Source organism: Hemicordylus capensis, chromosome 4 (genome assembly GCF_027244095.1).
Source record: "Hemicordylus capensis ecotype Gifberg chromosome 4, rHemCap1.1.pri, whole genome shotgun sequence".
Taxonomy (NCBI): Eukaryota; Metazoa; Chordata; class Lepidosauria; order Squamata; family Cordylidae; genus Hemicordylus; species Hemicordylus capensis.
In genome coordinates, this window is record NC_069660.1 from 175,103,951 (window position 1) to 175,123,500 (window position 19,550).

Here is a 19,550-nt window from a genome sequence, read left to right on the forward strand (position 1 = left end):
ATCTAACAGCACTTCCACATCTGTGAAGTTCTTGAATAGTGCATGAAACCCTTAACATTTCTGTTAAATAGCAATGCAATTGTGAAAAACTGTTGCTAATGTGTTAAATAAATCCTGTAATAAACATAAGCCATAGTGGATAATGCTTCATCAAATTAACAGTTTACCCAGACTGTTAACATTCTTTTCACCCAGAATAGTAATTAAACTATCCCCAAGTGTAATTTAGGCCCTGGTATTCTAAACTAGCTTTTGAGAAGGGTTAATGTGGCTGGTAGCATAAAGGTAAGCGTACTTGCTACTTAAGGGAGTTTTAGTTACTGCCCAATCCTACACGTTTAGTCAGAAATAAAGGTAAAGGTAAAGTGTGCCGTCAAGTTAGTGTCGACTCCTGATGACCACAGAGCCCTGTGGTTGTCTTTGGTAGAATACAGGAGGGGTTTACCATTACCATCTCCCGCGGAGTATCTTTCTGTATAGCTGCTGCCCAATATAGGCATTTTCCCCATTGTCTAGGGTTTCTCAACGTGTGGGTCCCCAGATGTTATTGGACTTCAACTCCCATAATCCCCATGGCTTTTGGTTGGGAATTATGGGAGTTGAAGTCCAATTACATCTGGGGACCCCTGCTGAGAATCCCTGGTTTAGGGAACATACCAGCGGAGATTTGAACCGGCAACTTCTGGCTTGTTAGCCATTTCCCCACTGCGCCATTAGGTGGCTTATACTCAAAAATAAGTCCCACTCATTAATGGCAATGGCATTTACTCTTTCAAGAAGGGGCACACAGACTTGCAGTAGCAGCTGATGCTTTAAATCAGAAATTGCTTGCATTTTTAAACATCGCAAGATTATAGTTCTAGCTGCTTTTAGTGTAAAAATTACGAGGGAGTACAAACACATCAATAAAAACCAAATTCTTATGCCGCCGCTGCTGCTAAATACACCAAAATGTAGGGCTAGGCCCCAAAGGCTGTTTCTCCTCTCATTCCAGTGGCAACAAGTGGGCAAACCAGCTTCAGCAGGTCCACGCCACCGGCTCCTCCTCCGCCTTCCCCCTCGCTTTAGGGAATCCGCCTGCCCTGCGCAGCCCTCCTGCGTGCTAAGCAACAAACTCTCTCACGTTTCCCTTTCATGTTTTATCCGCCGCCCCTCGCCCCCCGCCCATCCAGCAGCTGTTCGGAAGCGGCAGGGAGCGAGGAGGAGAGTCCAATTGCAAACGGGAGCAACGCATTCGCCTGGCCCTCTTCAAAGAGCAGCAACGTGGAAACAAGGAGGGAAGAGCGATTCGCATCGCTTCTTGCACGCAGAGCCTAAGCGTCTCTACCCTACACAGCCGCACGGCAAAACAAGAAAGAAACAGTGGCTTTCGGTTCTGCTCAACAAGCTCTGTCCCAGAGGAATGTGGGAGAACTGGCTGTGGTGAGGGGAAAGCAGCACTCTGAACGTCCACAGAGGCACTCCTTGCTCCGTCGCACGATTGAACTGGCAACGAACCTATGCTTACAAAACACGGGTTTTCTTTCTGGCGCGCAACAAATCCCGTCTCAGATGCGACTGACTGGCTTTAGAGGAAGGAGGGATACTCTGGCCATCCTCAGAGGAACTCTCTGCGATGTCCCACGGCCGCTGTCCTGGCATGGATTCCAGGTCTCTGAGCTGAAGCGAGGCCCCGCCAAGCACCTGTAAGTTGCCCAGTGCAGCCTGCAACAAAGCGCCAAGAAAGCTGCCAGCCCTCTCGGCGTTCCGCCACGGCTAACCTGGCCGCTGCCTGCCTGCTGCCTCCCCCCGCCCTTGCTCCAAGCCCTCCTCGACCCGAGCGGGACTTCCTCTTCCTTTCCGAAACACTCCCTGCCCGGCCAGGATTCCAGCTGCCGGCGGAGACCAACTGTGCACACTGCGTTGTCCTCTGTGGGGGGAGCTTTTGTGAGCCGGCCGCTCCGCCCCAAGAGGTCGGCCGAAGCGCCGCTGCTCCTGAGGGACGAGGCGGGGGCGGTAGGCCGGCCGAGTCCGAAACAAAGCTCGGCTGGCCCGCCTGCTTCTCGTTCTTCCTGGCACGGCGCGTTCTTCGGGGCTGCCTCCTTTGGTCCGTGCTGCCCTTTCTCCTGCTGCTGCTCTCCTTGCAGGCTCCTTCGCAGCTCTCTGAAAGGTAAGGCACGGCACGCAGGTATCTGTCCGGGCAGACCCGGAGGAGGAGGAGGAGGGAGGCGAAAGGAAGAGGCGACGTGCCTCCGAGGGCGCGAATTCCTCCAGGCAGGAAAACGTTTGGGGAAAGGTTGAGAGTGAGGAGGGGGAGACACAGGCTCCTCAGTGATGTCTTGACCCGCAAGGTAGTTTCGGGGGAAGACAGATGTAACTTTTGAAAGTGTGCAAACAAAACACAACTGCGCTTCGAGAGTTTTGTTCTCAGAGGCAGGAAATGGGCCTGGAATGTTGCAGGACACCTGGAATGTCGCCTGGGTGGGGGTGCACAGAAGGGGCAACGTGCATTTACGGGCGGGCAAGCTGTGTCCCACATATTAGATTTCTGAAACAGAAATGGGGGGTAAGCCACTTTTGGGGAGGGACTCTTCCCCCCCCCCCACCCCGCAACTGCCCTTGCTGTCTTTGCCCCTCAAGTTGACCTGGGGGATAAGCAAGGAGCGTGGGTGTGCTTAATTTGCCTTGCTCTTCAGCTGACTCTTTCACAAAGTCTTGGAAAGCATCGCTGAACAAGTCTGTTTGCGTAATTCCTTCTCACTTCCTTTCAGGCTTTTGGATAGTCAGGAAAGTCCGGATTGGATATGAATAACTGCAGCAAGAAGGAAAGAGTTAATTAAGCACCATCGAATATTTGTTTGTTTGTCTTCTTTGTGCAGGCACTGTGCGCACTGGGTGAAGGGGCTCTGAGAGTAATCTTAATGTAGAAGTGGGTGCCTGTGTGTAACCTGGCCCCAGTACTTTACTTGTGTTGACTCTGTATCCAAGGCCATGATCTTGTGTAGAACTATGATTATTTGTGTCTACAGTGCAGAATGATCTGTCTGTTTTCCACTCTGCCTCCCTAATGGTGCTCATGATCCACTGACTGGAGTGGCTGTCTCAGCTTTTCCTATCATAAGGCTGCTTCTTGGGCTTGATGAGACAGAAAGCAGGAGATGGGGTCTTGATGTCTGAAGTGGGAGAAAGTGCATAGGAACAGCTGTCAGCTGGGACTGGTGGTCTTGATAACCTATGGTCTAGAAAAAATGATTCTGAATGTGGCTCTGCTACATGGAGTGACAGGAGGAGGGTTTGATTTGACCAAGGGGGGTTATTAAAAAAAAAAAAAGGTTCCCCTGAGTGTTTCCAGAATATCTTCCTTTCACCACTTGAATAACTATTAGCAGTTCCACGTCCCTAAGCTGTGGGAGATAGAGACTTTAGGTGAGGAGTTTTTTCTAAGTAGGCTGCACTCTGACATTCACTTCTCACTTTGGAAATTAAGCCCAGAATTCTTCTTGCCTTATCCTAATGCAGCAAAGGTACTAAGCTCAATTTTCTTTAAGATAACTGCGTAAACAGTTGTCTTAAAGAACAGTTGACCCGAGTTCAAATCCCCATTCAGCCATGATACTAGCTGGGTGAGTCTGGGCCAGTCGCTTCTCTCTCAGCCTAACCTACTTCACAGGGTTGTTGTGAGGAGAAACTCAAGTATGTAGTACACCGCTCTGGGCTCCTTGGAGGAAGAGTGGGATATAAATGTAAAAAATAAAATAATAAATAAATAAAATCTTATTGATATTATTGTTCATGTTAGTTTATTTCCTGGGTTATAGATGATTTTATCTCAGACAATTCCAATAAGTTTACTGAGACCTTGGACCAAATGTTTTTGTGGCATTTTGCTACAGCTATTTTATTTTTAGTTTGGGTTAAGCGGTCTTAAAAGTTTAGGCCATCCACCCATTTTAACTGTCAGCTCCAATTTCCTGGAATAACTTTCACAGTGCTTATCTAATGTGGTGAAAATATGTAATGAAACAATTAGTAAATCATTCAGATTCTATGATGCAGAATGTGTATAACACACACAAAACAATGTTTTGCATCTCTTTTATCACTGGGTTGTTTTTATTTATTTATTTATTTATTTATTACATTTTATATCCCTCTCTTCCTCCAAAGAGCCCAGAGCAGTGTACTACATACTTACGTTTCTCCTCACAACAACACTGTGAAGTAGGTTAGGCTGAAAGAGAAGTGACTGGCCCAGAGTCACCCAGCAAGTCTCATGGCTGAATGGGGATTTGAACTCAGATCTCCCCGGTCCTAGTCCAGCACTCTAAACAGTACACTATGCTGGCTCATTATTATTGTGATCATTAACTGAATATTTGAGTTGGGATTTAGAAATCATGGAATGAATGTTGTAAATTATTTTATTGAATGCTGTTCAGCAGACATATGACTGCTGCTGAAATTTTTTTCTTTGTATGGACATTCGTGGCAAGGGAGCACTTATATGTGTTCTTGGGCTAAGTATGCTGGTCATTTACATGAGTACTGTACTGACTTGAGGGCAGTTGGCAGCAGCATGCAGACATTGCACACGTTTAGACTGGTGCATGCAGAAGAGATGCCACCTGCCACCTAATGGCGCAATGGGGAAGCAACCTGCCTAGAGAGCAGGAGGCTGTTGGTTCGAATCCCTGCTGGTGTGTTTCCCAGAATATGGGAAACTGCTATAGGAGGGTGCTGAAAGGCATCATCTCATACTGCGCGGGGGTGGAAGTGGGGAATGGTAAACCACCCCTGTATTCTGCCAAGAAAACCACATGGCTCTGTGGTCTCCAGGAGTCGACACCGACTCAACGGCACAACCTTTATTCAGAAGCAATATCTAAGTATTATTTTGCATTTGGATTTCAGTTATTACTTACCAGCATGTTGCACACATCTTAAATCATTAATACTTCTGACAATCATCAACATCTTGTTTGCATCAAAGTGGTGAGGATTAAAGAGAGATGTTGGGGATGGGGGGGAAGAAAGCTAGTCGAACACTATTGCAATCCTTGTTGGTGCATCAGATCTATAATTGACCTGATATTTCCATACTAACTTACAATGTAAATTCTATAGGTTTTTCACATACAGCTGCTTGGGATAGTGTGATATTCCTCTGTGGCCAACTCTCCACACCTCCTTTCCCTGCTGTCATATTTTCTGTTAATTGTTTGATCTGCCAGCGTGGTGTAGTGGTTAGAGTGCTGGACTAGGAACGGGGAGAACCGAGTTCAAATCCCCATTCAGCCATAAAACTAGCTGGGTGACTCTGGGCCAGTCACTTCTCTCTCAGCCTAACCTACTTCACAGGGTTGTTGTGAAAGAGAAACTCAAGTATGTAGTACACCGCTCTGGGCTCCTTGGAGGAAGAGCAGGATATAAATGTAAAAAATAAATAAAATAAATAAAATCTGCCCTGCCAGTTCATTTGTGAGCAATGCATATTGTTTGCCAGTCTGTTACTTCTTTAAAGCCCTGAACCTCTTTTGGGAGGTCAACTGATCTGGGTTTTTGATCTTGTCCAAAAGCTGCACACCCTTCCCCGTAATATGTATGTATGTATGTTGTTGTTGTTCACTTCTGTTGCCATACAAGATGTTGGAGAGTACTTCCTTGTTATTTCTGCCATTGCAGGTAAAAAATTATCTTGGAGTGAACTCCAGAAGGGAAATATGGGGAACAGTGGGGTTTTTTAGGCGGGGTGGGGCTGACCATGTAAGTGAAAGAAAGTGCTTTGGCAGATGTGTATCCTGTTCAGTTGCATGTGGTCAGGCAATTCAAAGAGTGAAGAAACATAGGGTTGCATCTAAAGAAAGTTAGATTGCATGACACAGTCCTGTTGAAAGAAATGGAACTAGTTAAAAGTTCCATTAATTTTGTTGGGACTTACTCGTGGCAGCCTCCTTTGGATACAACCCATAAGAAGTGGCTTAATTGGATTGACAGCAAGCTGTAATTTATTGCTGGATCTTGGGATGATGGGAAGTGACAACTGGTGCATGTTGTGTGGAGATGGAAAAATCTTGGCAATGCAAGAATTCACAAGGATGAACCATAATGCAAATTTTGTCCATGACCGAATGAATGATTCTGGAGCATATTCTAAGATGCAGTCTTGGTTCATATAGGATACTAATGAGCCCTTTGGGGTCTTGCCATCATCCTGTGTGAACTGATAATAGGGGTGTGCACAGAACTAGTTTGGCTGGCTTGGTCTGAATCCAAACCAGATCTGAACCAGTCTGGTTCCAGGTCTGGTTTGGCCATCAAACTGGGTCAAACCAGTTTGGGGGGGATATACTTGTAAAGGAGAATCTGGTGAAGATTCCCCTTTACAAGTACAGTGGGGTGGGGGTCCTTTGGAAGGTAAGGGGCAGCTGGGCAGGGGGCAGCAAGAGATGTGCTTGCCGGTGTGGCTGCCAGCTCTGCCACTTGCCCTCCTGGCAACCCCAAGCACATGCTCCCTTCTCATTTTATAAAAAGAAGGGAGCGTGCTTGGGGCCAGTGTTCTCTTATTTTTTTCATTTGTGTGGAATGAGTTTTGTTCGGAGAGGCAGTATCAAGGCAGTGTGTGCGCACGTATATTCAGAATGCGGCCTTCCTGATTCAATCTGAGCAGGATCTAAAATTAACTGAATGGACATCAACAAACTTGTGAGTGCGCATGTATGTATCTTAGAGGGGACACTGCCTGAGAAAGTTGCAATATGCCTTAAGCCCTCCCTCAATGTGCGCACACAATGCTGATTGTCCTGTTGAGTCAGTGTCAACTCCTGGCGATCACAGAGCCATGTGGTTTTCTTGGTAGAATACAGGAGTGGTTTACCATTGCCATCTCCCATGCAGTATGAGATAATGTCTTTCAGCACCTTCCTATATTGCTGCTGCCCGATATAGGAGTTTCCCATATTCTGGGAAACACACCAGCGGGGATTCGAACCAACAGCCTCCTGCTCTCTAGGCAGGTTGCTTCCCCACTGAGCCGTTAGGTGGCTGCTGGGCCTTCTACTAGTGTAATAATAAATGGAAGCACGGCTACAGATACTGCAGTCATAGGCATCAAAAAATTCATGTTTGGCCTTGATTGTTGTAGGTGAGGAATATGATTTTGACCTCTGGCCAGAAAGTAAGTTGTTCGTGTTTTTGAATTGGACTGTGAATATGCAGCAAGTGTTCTCCATGGAACAATAAAGGCAAGTGCACAGAAGCTTCATGGCAATTTTATTGGTTTGGAATTGCCTTCACAGTACAAGCCTTAACATAGCTTGTGCCTTGATGTCCACTTCAATATGAGATATCAGTAATATTCTTGTTTGTATAGCACAGTGGTTCCCAAACTGGGAGCCTCCAGATGTTGTAGCTGGGGCTGATGGGAGTTGTAGTTCAGCAACAACTAGAGGCTCCCAGTTTGGGAACCACTGGTATAGCATCATCAGAGAGAGAGAGTAAGTAGTGCTTTTCTAATGTAGCAAACAAGAGCACAGGCCACTGCCCTAAGAAATTTATGGTTTAAAATTTGACAAGGGAGGCAGCTGAAGGAAGGAGGGGAAATGGGTAGGGACTTTAAACAAGAAGAATCTGTGTTTAGTTCAATTAGTAGTTTCTTAGGGATGAGGACTAAGAGGCTAAGCCCAATGCTTCATTAAAAATGGTTTTGAGAAAGTAATTGAAGGAAGAGATGGGGGCATCATGTGGAAGTTCTGGAAGGAAGTTCTAAGCATAAGAAGTGGCCAAGGAGAATGAATGGAGTTGCCGATTAAGGAAGCAGGAGGCCTTTTAATGGATGTGGGAGGTGGATCTGGAGGAGCAAAGGTCATGGACAGGGATGTCATAGAGGATTGGAGCTGGAAGAGAGAGATGATGTCATGTAGGTGTTCTGGGAGGAAATTCTAGACATAAAAGACACCAAAAGGCAAATGGGTAGATTTGTTTAAGGAAACAGGAGACCTTTGGAGATGCAAGGAAAGCAAGGACAAGGATGAGGAGTTTGTGCTAGATCTGTGAGCAAACAGGATGCAGTGGTTTAAGGATGTCTAATAGAGGCACTTCTGCATAGCTTTGTTGCCCAAGCAGATGATACCACTAATGTGTGATTCTCCATGCTACCATAGCATAAGGGCCAGTTACACAGGAACATAGAAAGCTGCCATATACTGAGTCAGACCATTGGTCTGTCTAGCTCAGTATTGTCTTCACACTGGCAGCGGCTTCTCCAAGGTTGCAGGCAGGAATCTCTCTCAGCCCTATCTTGGAGATGCTGCCAGGGAGGAGGGAACTTGGAACCTAGCTGCTCTTTACAGAGTGGCTCCATCCCCTAAGGGGAATATCTTACAGTGCTCACACATGTAGTCTCCCATTCAAATGCAAACCAGGGTGGACCCTGCTTAGCTAAGGGGACAAGTCATGCTTGCTGCCACAAGACCAGCTTACCTCTCGTGTTATAACAAGGGGCACTCTGGTAATAGGATGAATGGTCTTTCCCCATGAATAGGTGCTTGCCATTACCCTAACATGAATAATGAGCCATTGTATCCTACAAGGGAGGCAAGATTGTAAGCTGCAAGCATATGAAAGTACACTTTTAAAAAGTGATAGTCAGCAGGCAGTTGCCTTAACAGCAGGGTATGCATTCCTTGCAGACCTGTCAAACTAGCAGAGCTGCCAACACCATCACAACTGTGCCCAGCCCTGCACGCCACTGCCAAGAGAGTAATTTCCTTAGAACTGTAAAGCCCTGAGATTCATAATGTATTGAGTATGTCTGTGTAAATACTTACTACTGGGGCCTCATAGGGAGGCCAGTCCACAGTTCCTTTGTAGGGTGTGGTGCTTATGTTTGCTCAGAACCCCACCCTCCCTCCCCTCTGCCAATCTACCTGAGGTGAGTGACTGTATGGTCCAGATACTGCCTTTTTTTAGTGGTACTGCTGTGAAATATAGGGGCAGAAATCTCAGTTAAGGCATGAGATTAGGAAAATTTAAGCAGCAAAAGGGAGATGTAACTTTCCTGCTTTCAGCATGATGGCCCTAACTCTGAGCTGACTTGAGATTAGTAAAAAAATACTGTAATTGATATTTTTGAAATTAGTTTTGGGACAATTGGAGGAGAGCTGGTCTTGTGGTAGCAAGCATGACTTGTCCCCTTAGCTAAGCAGGGTCCACCCTGGTTGCATATGAATGGGAGACTTGATGTGTGAGCACTGCAAGATATTCCCCTCAGGATGGAGCTGCTCTGGGAACAGCAGAAGGTTTCAAGTTCCCTTCCTGGCTTCTCCAAAATAGGACAAGATTTTTTTATTGAACCAACAAACTACCAAAGCATACAATACGTTGCCAAAGCACAATTATGGGGCTGAGAGAGATTCCTGCCTGCAACTTTGGAGAAGCCACTGCCAGTCTGTGAAGGTAGTAGTAGTAGTAGTAATAATAATAATAATGCCCCCCAGTGAGGCACTACCTTGGCGTGGTTGTGGGGCTCGTGTGCTCTGAGGAAGGTGAGAGCTATGCCAGAGGTCCAACCATACTGGACAGGTCTCACCAGAGGAGCCAGACAAAGAGTGCCTCTCCCATCAACAATATGGTGAGACGTAGCTTTAATAAATCTATACCGGGTCATCGCCCGGGTCAACAAGGACCGCGCCAGGTGCTATAGTCCCTGGACATCTGGTGGCAAGTGGGCAACAGGACTCAGGATCTTCAGTTGAGCAACCAGGGCTGGAGACAGCAAAGTTACTGGAAGAAACGTCGCTTAACCGAAAAAAATATACGAAAAATGCCAACAAGCAAATAATGATCTGCTATTACAAGTCTAGTCCAACTAGAAAAGGTTATTTTAAAAGAATGTACCAAATTTGGAAAGAGAAGCATCCAGATAGAGAAATAACAGAACAAAGGCTAGCAGACCAGAGAAGATTAATAATAAGAAATAAAGTATTCACAGGAGTTGAGCTGGAAGAACTGCAAGGAGCAACACAGGCTCAAGATATGGAAAAAGAATTACCACCAACTGAAGAAGTTGCTCAGGCGCAGGTGGAGGAGGTGTCAGAAATCGAGGATGCCACTGTTGCTGAACTGTTTCAAAATCAAAACCAGGCAACCGCCCCTTTGCCTTCACCTCAAAAACCCAAATGCCGTTTAACAGAAAAGCAACAAGAACTAAAGCAAAAAATAACTGAGCACATGAACCAAACAACCACCAGAGTTCGACTTCCAGCTCTAAAAACAGTTGCCAAAAAACAACTTGCTCAGGCATTAAAAGATGTCAATGCTGCACTTGCAGAAATAACAACCAATAATTTGCAAGAAACAAACCAACTAATGTACAGTGCAGCAACAATAACAACACAAGAGCTCGGATATAAGATCAGTGGACCTGTCAAAAAAGAAAGCAGTACATCACCTAAATGGAAGATTAGATTAGAAAATAAAATCTCCAGGCTTAGATCAGATGCTAGTAAATTGAAAGATATGAAAGACAAGAAGCTGAAGAATGAAAACACCAAACAGTATCTGATCCAAAAATACCACCTAGATTCAAGGAAAATTAGTGAAGTCCTGGAAATAATAAAGCAGCAAATAATAGCAGTGTCAAAGAAGATTAGCAGATACAAAGCCAGAATTACACAAAACAAGCAGAATCTCCAATTCCAGTCAAATCAGAGACGTTTCTACCAAAGTATAGAAGGAGAAACTGCAAGAAACGTAGAAACACCAAATAAAGAAGAAACAGTGCAGTTCTGGGGGAAATTATGGGACAATCCAATAGATTATAATAAAAAAGCAGGCTGGATGAAAGAGGTCAAAAAATGTAACCAACAAATGCAAGATCTAATAATAACACCAGAACTAATAAGTGAAAGAACAAAGAAAATTAAAAATTGGACTGCGCCAGGCGATGATGAACTGCATGGCTTTTGGCTTAAACACCTAAAAAGCCTTCATAAACCACTATCAAAACAGTTCAATCACATTTTGCAAGGCGGTGATGTTGAACAGTGGCTAACAACTGGGAAAACTCATCTCATCATGAAAGACCCAGCAAAAGGTGCAGTTCCAAGTAATTATAGGCCGATCACCTGCCTGCCAACCATGTTCAAATTATTAACTGGAATAATAGCAGATGAAACGATGCAACACTTATTAACTAACAAACAGCTTCCAGTTGAACAGAAAGGAAATTGCCCAAACACCAGAGGCACAAAAGACCAGCTGCTGATTGACAAAATGATTTTAGAAAACTGCAAGAGAAGAAAAACAAATCTAACTGTTGCATGGATTGACTACAAGAAAGCCTTCGATTCATTGCCTCACACATGGATACTAAAATGTTTAGAAACAACTGGTGTCAGCAAAAACATTCAGATATTTATAAAAAAAGCAATGAGCATGTGGAGTACACAGTTAACAATCAATGGTGAGACACTTGGAAAGGTTAGCATTAGAAGAGGTATTTTCCAAGGGGACTCACTATCCCCTCTGTTGTTTGTAATCGTCATGACCCCACTTTCACAAATACTAAACAAAACAGGCCTCGGATACCAAACATCTAAAACATCAAGTAAAATCAACCATCTGCTGTACATGGACGATCTGAAATTGTATGGAAAGTCCTAGTCAGAAATTGAATCACTGCTAAACACTGTCCGTATATTCAGTAGCGATATAGCAATGGAGTTTGGACTAGACAAGTGTGCTGCATTAATAATGAACAGAGGAAAAATAAGAAAAACAGAAGGAATAGAACTGCCCAATTGAAGCAACATCAAGAACCTGGAAGAGAAAGAATATTACAAATACTTGGGCATTCTCCAGGCTGATAACATCTCACACACTGAAGTTAAAAGAAAAATTGGAAGTGAATACATCAGGAGAGTTAGAAAAATCCTCAACTCAATGGCGGGAACACCATACAAGCCATAAACACCTGGGCTATACCTGTTAACAGATACAGTGCAGGAATAATAGACTGGACCCAGGCAGAGCTAGAGACGCTGGATCGTAAGACCAGGAAAATAATGACCATCAGTCATGCTCTGCACCCCTGCAGTGATGTCGATCGGCTATACCTGCCTCGCAGCTCAGGTGGAAGAAGAATGCTGCAAGTCCATCAAACAGTAGAGGAGGAAAAAAGAGGCCTTGAAGAATATATCAAGGATAGTGAAGAAGATGCACTTAAATTGGTCAATAACAAGAAACTATTCAACACCAATGAAAGAAAGCAGGCCTACAAGAAAGAACAAGTCAAGAACCGAGCAGAAAAATGGAAAAATAAGCCCCTGCATGGTCAATATTTGCACAATATAAGTGGAAAATCAGACATCACCAAGACCTGGCAATGGCTTAAGAATGGTTACTTGAAGAAAGAAACAGAGGGTTTAATACTGGCTGCGCAAGAACAGGCACTAAGAACAAATGCAATAAGAGCAAAAGTCGAAAAATCCACAACAAACAGCAAGTGCCGCCTTTGTAAAGAAGCAGATGAAACAGTGGACCACCTAATCAGCTGTTGTAAAAAGATCGCACAGACTGACTACAAACAAAGGCATGACAAGGTAGCAGGGATGATACACTGGAACATTTGCAAAAAATACAAGCTACCTGTAGCCAAAAATTGGTGGGACCATAAAATTGAAAAAGTTGAAGAAAATGAAGATGTAAAAATATTATGGGACTTCCGACTACAAACAGACAAACATCTGCCACACAATACACCAGATATAACTGTAGTCGAGAAGAAAGAAAAACAAGTCAAAATAATCGACATAGCAATACCAGGGGATAGCAGAATAGAAGAAAAAGAAATAGAAAAAATCACAAAATACAAAGATCTACAAACTGAAATTGAAAGGCTGTGGCAGAAAAAGACCAAAATAATCCCAGTGGTAATTGGTGCCCTAGGTGCAGTTCCAAAAGACCTTGAAGAGCACCTCAACACCATAGGGGCCACCGAAATCACCATCAGCCAATTACAAAAAGCAACTTTACTGGGAACAGCCTATATTTTGCGACGATATCTATAATAACCAACAGTATTGATGATAAAATTCTGGCATCCCAGGTCCTTGGGAAGGACTCGATGTCTGGATAAAACAAACCAGTCAATAACACCTGTCTGACTGTGTAAACAAGAAATAAATAATAATGCGATTTCTATACCGCCCTTCCAAAAATGGCTCAGGGTGGTTTACACAGAGAAAAAATAAATAAATAAGATGGCTCCCTGTCCCCAAAGGGCTCACAATCTAAAAGAAAGATAAGACAGACACCAGCAACAGGCACTGGAGGTACTGTGCTGGGGGTGGATAGGGCCAGTTATTCTCCCCCTGCTAAATAAAGAGAATCAGTGTGGTAAAAGGTGCCTCTTTTGCCCAGTTAGCAGGGGTAGTACTGGGCTATATAGACCAATGGTCTGACTCAGTATATGGCAGCATCCTATGACTAGCCAAAAATTGTCAAATATGCTATGCTAGCAAAAAGCCCATTGTTACAATGAGTGGGGTCGGGTGGGAAGGATTGGTGGGACTTGTATAACATGGAATACCTTTCCTTGCCTGTCTTAAACCAGATGAGGAGTTTCTTATCCCATTCCTATATGGAATACTGTACCTTTTAAACATTGTCCTCTTCATGAACAGTGATCGTTCATCTTTATCTTTTGGCGCTGATCTGTTATTTGAGTGGGAAACTTGATCCTGGGTGTTTCTACCTACATGCTTTATCTTTCATGACTTGTGATTTTCCCAGTGTAGCAGCTTGACACACTTGTTCGTTTTTGCTGAATACAGTAAACTTTCTTCAAATTTATTGTTTGCACTTCACTTGTCTTTCTCATCTACTTTTGCCTGGTTTGCTAAATGCTTGCTCTGAGTTGTTAATGAATAACTCTTGGTATTTGCTATATGTGGGGACAAGGTTTCAAAGTACCCAAATTATTGTCGCACTGCAGCAGCTCTCACAAAGCAATCCTAAAACCTTCTGTTTAGCCATACACTCCTTTGATTTCATTGGAAGTTGTGAAGGTTGCTATTAAGATAACTGTTTTTATGCATGTGGATGAATGTGCATCTCTGTAATGAAGTAGGTGTGCATTTAAACACACACAAGCCAAGAAGCTATACACCAATAAAAAATAGACACCCCTCTCTAGGAGACCTGAGCTGAAGGTTTGTGACAGGAGGAGCACACTAAAAAAAAAAAAAGGTGAAAACCCTGCTAGAAGGCATCAGCATGTCTAAAAACTGGGTCCAACATTTGTCCCGCACATGTTCCAATGCACTTTGCTGTGAATGAGAAACAGAACCTAGCATGAAGTTGTGCCGCTTGATACAGTGCCTGGAGCCACCTATGGTGGGTAGCAGATTTAGCTCCCAACCCCACTGCTGTCCCAAAATGCACCCACTTGCAAATGATTGCCATTTATTCCTGTTGGGAAGAAGTAAAGTACTACACTTGGGGACAATACTGTGGTGAGAGCTCTTATCCACCTCTGCCGCTGGGTGGAGCAGCCTTCATTTGTAGAGGTCCCATGAGGTGTGCAATGTGTGTCCCTGTGCAACATACCTCAGGAGTCCTTGCAGTATACAAGTTCCCTCTTGCATGCACACACTTACACCCTTCATGTCTTCCTGGCAGGTGGGAAGAGAGTTAATGTATCAGTGATGCACTGCCTTGCTACCACACCTAAGCCCAGGATCTAGCTTGGGAGGGGACGGCATATGAAGTTATTTGGATTGGTGGGGGGAAGGGGCTGGAGTACTATGTCCATAGCATCAGATTTGATGGGTGGATAGACAGCAATATAATATGTTGCTCTAGTAATAGTTGAGTTTGTCCATTTTTGCAAAACCTCCTCTTACCGTTTCAAAAGGGTAGTCTGCTTCTCTGTGGAAGTCATAAGTCTTGGCATTCTCTAGGGTTTCTTACCTTTTGGAACCCCAGGGGGACCACTTAGTGTTTTATATGCTCAAAAAGCAGATCTTATATCGTTTGTATGCTCTTTTGTAGTTCCGTTGTGCTGGGCATTGAGAGAAAAGGCAGGCACTCTCTGTGAAGGGGATTGCTGAGCTAAGGAATAAGGGGGAAATTATGGCTTTGCAAACTTGAGTAACCAGAACTGCAGTGGTTGTGAATGGGATGGCTGCTGATGCTATAAACAGAGGTATGCTTTTCTGGTTTCTAAACCAAAGGCATAGATGAGCTGAGGAGAAAGAGTTTGGCTTCCAAGGGAGCTTAAAACAATTTTATTTCCTTTTCTTTTTTTCTCTATACAGTTTTGGTATGTATCTTTTCACATTTTCTCCGTTTATACCCTATATCTGCCCATCAGAATTATCCTTCAGTTTAAGATGAGAGTGAAGCTGCTTTAGTTTTTCACTTGTATGCTAAAAAGAATGGAAATTGAAAGCTAAGGTGCCCATCTTAACTTCTGTGTCATATAAGTGCAAAGACTGTACAGTCTGGTATATGATGATGGCTTTAGAAATGAGGCTCCATGCACCCACATTTTGCCTTGATTAGAGATGCATCAGGCAGAAATTATCAGGGGCATCTCCAGGAAGTGATTAGGTAAACTTCACCTGTTAAATGTCTGCCTGGATGCATCCTTTCCCAGCCAATGTCCAACTGAAAGACCAAGGCAAAGTGTGGAAGTTTGGCTCTGATATAGAACTTCCATGTTCAAGATCAGTCTATACCAGAATTATGGTTACTTGGTGCTGGGTGGGAATGGTCTTGAGGATTTCCTTGAGGTTCCTCCTTCAGAAGTTCCTAGCATGGGATCCCTGGCAGTGTTAAACTCTAACAGGGATTCCCAGATGCTGTTGACTACAACTCCCAGGACCCTCAACTGCATGGCTTTTGCTTGAAGATTATGGGAGTTGTAGTCAACAAAATCTGGGAATACCTGTTAGAGGGAACATTGGTCTTTGATCCCAATCTTTTACATTTTTACTCAGAAGTTAGCCACGGAGAAATAAATGGAGTTTCCCCCTTCTGTGCTTTGCTGAGGGGCTGGGAGGAAGGAAAAAAAGGGAACCCACATTCTTGCCTGGGATCTCTGCTTGTCCTGATTCCTTGATTTGATTTATATACCACCCTTCCAAAAATGGCTCAGGGCAGTTTACATCAAAACAAAAACAATTAAAATCAATTAACAATTAATACGTGTGTACTCAGAAATAAGCTCCAGTGGAATCAATGGACTTGCTTTCTAGTAATTTATTCCAAGCTTTGCTGAGGGCCTCTGCTTCCCCCACTTTGGTGGGTGTGAGAGAAAGGAGGCAGAGGGAGATAACAAAAAGGACAGAACGGGAGGGAGGAGGAATGGATGTTTAACTATACAAGTGACTGTCTTTATCAGGCACCTATGTTCAGAACCAGGAAGTCACTCTCTAGAAATTGCCAGGACTTGCCCCTCCCAAATTTGGATTCAGAATTTTCAGTGGGCAGACTAACTTTCCCTTAATTATTTTCCCTGTTATTATGGGGATTTCAATCAGTAATTACTCTATCACTAGATTTATGTTTTTCAAACCAGCAAAAGGCATGTTGAAAATGCTCCTCATCTTAACTATACTGTGTGCGTGCACACACACACACACACACACACACACACACACACACACACACACACACTCTTGAGAGAGTGAATTTAAATGTGCAAAAGGGACTTCTTTCCCTATTTCTGGTTTTAAAATATTTACCCGAATACAAGATGAATGAATTTAAGATAAGTCCCTTAAAAAACAGAGGCTAAATACAGGTTATACTCTTACTTACCCCAAAGAAAGAGGACCTTGCATTTAAGTTAAAGAACTTGGGGGAAACCCTAGTCTTGGATTCAGGTAACATGAGAACAGTACATGAGAAGTGGGACTTGTGAGTGTTCTCAGAGGGGAGATAAATGAGCTTGAGAAACCATCTAGGTGCCACAGATTTGTCCAGGGTTGAGATCTTTAGGTTCTGCTTCACCTCTTTTGTCACTTTAGTAAATATAAACTGGCTCTGATACACGTGTAATGGAGGATAAGTTTGCACATCCTTATTCCACAGTTGGCCACCTGATGGCGCAGTGGGGAAGCAACCTGCCTAGAGAGCAGGAGGTTGTTGGTTCGAATCCCCACTGGTGTGTTTCCCAGAATATGGGAAACTCCTATATCAGGCAGCAGCGATATAGGAAGGTGCTAAAAGGCATCATCTCATACTGCATGGGAGAAGCCAATGGTAAACCACTCCTGTATTCTACCAAGAAAACCACATGGCTGTGTGATCGCCAGGAGTCGACACTGACTTGGCGGCACAATATTTCCTCCTCCACCCCATTCCACAGTTGATGGTGAGCTTGCTCTTGAAGTAGCCATATTCTGTTTTGTAGCTTGTCCTAGAGAGCCCAGATTCTCTTAACCTGAGTTGTGTTAAACTTTCTGTATGAAAAGAATTAAATATCTATCTATCCTATTTCTATACCGCCATTCCAAAAATGGCTCAGGGCGGTTTACACAGAGAAATAATAAATAAATAAGATGGCTCCCTGTCCCCAAAGGGTTCACAATCTAAAAAGAAACATCAGATAGACACCAGCAACAGTCACTGGAGGGATGTTGTGCTGGGGGTGGATAGGGCCAGTTACTCTCCCCCTGCTAAATAAAAGAGAATCACCATGTTAAAAGGTGCCTCTTTGCCAAGTTATCAGGGGTTATTTTAACTTAATTAGATTGAAATAACTGTACAGGTATTGTGAAGTTTGCCAGAATGGTTTAATAAAAGTGTTTTAAAAATTACAATAACTATAAGCAAAGATGTCGGGTGTAATGGTTAAGGGGAGAAGCTGGAAAGACTCACACCATTATGGCATCTATTGGAGCTCACAATGAAATAAAAGCAGGAGAAGGGGGGGGCACTACCATAGAGTCCTGGAACTGAGTGGACTGATGAGCAGGGGCTGGGGGAGATAAAAAGGCAGAACCACATTTGGTCGCTTTTTGGTCAGGAGGCACCTTTAACAACATGGCTCTCCCCTTTAAAGTTTGATTGACAAAGGCCTACCTTTAGGTACATAAAAACTTTTTTTAAAAAATCCAAGTTATTTATGACTTGCCCATTAGACAAGCCAGAAAAACCTCCAAGGAGGGAACAGCCTTTTTTTCTCGGAGGGCAGAATCTTTGGGGCTTCACAAAATATCTCTTGTGTGTGTACGCATGTGCTTTGGTATTTAATGGAGCACTGCCATTCTTTTTTCTCCTTGCTGGAGGTAAGGTCCATATGCTTTATTTGACAGATTGCTATTTGATTCTGCCTAATCTTTGCTAATGGCGTTATATTGGCACTTCTTTGAAGGGAGGAACATATGCAAATAGCCAGTTACTTTTACTGGCAATCCCAGATAGATGGTTAGTAAACAAATTCTGGACTAATGCTACCAGTACATAATTGTGCATATGAGATTGGTGTAAGATGGGTACCCACAGAGAATTTGTGGCAAATGCTATTTTAAATCCACCCCTCCATGCATTGAGATTTGTGTGGCTTGTTGAGTTGGGTTTACTTCATCTTCTATAAAGTTGGAGAGTCATCTCTCCTTTCCAAAATGCAGTGTTGACACAAATTTGCAGTTTCCTAGCCCCTCACCTCCAAACCAACCTCATTACTTTATCTGCTTTCCAGCAAAAGGCTAGGAGGAAGTGCACAAAACAGTTCACATAGCAAAAGGTTTGAGGGACAGAGAATGTGTCTTTTTTTTTTTAAACACCTCATTAAAGAAACACTAGCAAACAGCCATTGGAGAGGCGCTATGCTGAATAGGTTTGGGTGCTCTCCCCATGATAAAAATAAGAAAGTTACCACTTTAAAAGGTGCCTTTTTTTCTCAGTTAGCAGAGGTTATTTTAAAGCATGGTTTCAAGCAGGGGCGTAGCTATAATTGAGCAAAAGGGTTCAAAGAACACGGGCTCCCAGCTCCTGAGGGCCCTCCAGCTCCACCCCTCCCTATCTTCTTTATTCTCTCCCTCACTTTGGTGGGCCGCCAGAGAGAGGGATGAACACGGGCCCCCTCTCCCCTAGCTATGCCCGTGGTTTCAAGTGAGTATGCAATCCATAGTTGGGGGGCAGTGCTTATCAAAGTTTGCCAGCTTGTGCCTTGGCAAACTATGAATGGAGAAAATCAGGAAATGAAGGAAGGGAACACACATGTCAGTGATATGTTCCCAAGCCTAGAGCACTGGGTTTGTTGTGTCTGAACTTGGCCTATGTGATATTCAGTGATATTGCCAAGATATTTTGTGAGACCCAAAAGAGACAGATCTGTTTTATTACACATCTATCACGTGAACAGGTCTCTGTTCAGAAAATTTGTGCTATGCTGGCTTCAATGCCTTTAGAGGATGTCCTTTTCCTTTCTACCTAGTCCTGCCTTGCCTCCTCTGTGTGCTGAATAGCAACTTTTGTGAAACATCAAGTCAGTGTAGTGGCATTTACAGCAGTGGCAAGAATAGAAATGCTCTTTTTAGACTGGATGAATTTGGTTTCCT

At 43.8% G+C, this 19,550-nt stretch overlaps 1 protein-coding gene across 1 annotated transcript in view; it reads left to right on the forward strand.

The window, feature by feature from the left end:
• Nucleotides 1–1,180: 1,180 nt before the first annotated feature.
• RIN2 (Ras and Rab interactor 2) overlaps nt 1,181–19,550 on the forward strand; it is a 126,754-nt gene continuing 108,384 nt past the window's right edge. Inside the window, exon 1 of the mRNA XM_053247249.1 lies at nt 1,181–2,149. The gene's annotated coding sequence lies outside the window, so the exon portion shown is untranslated. The remainder of the gene's footprint in view (nt 2,150–19,550) is intronic.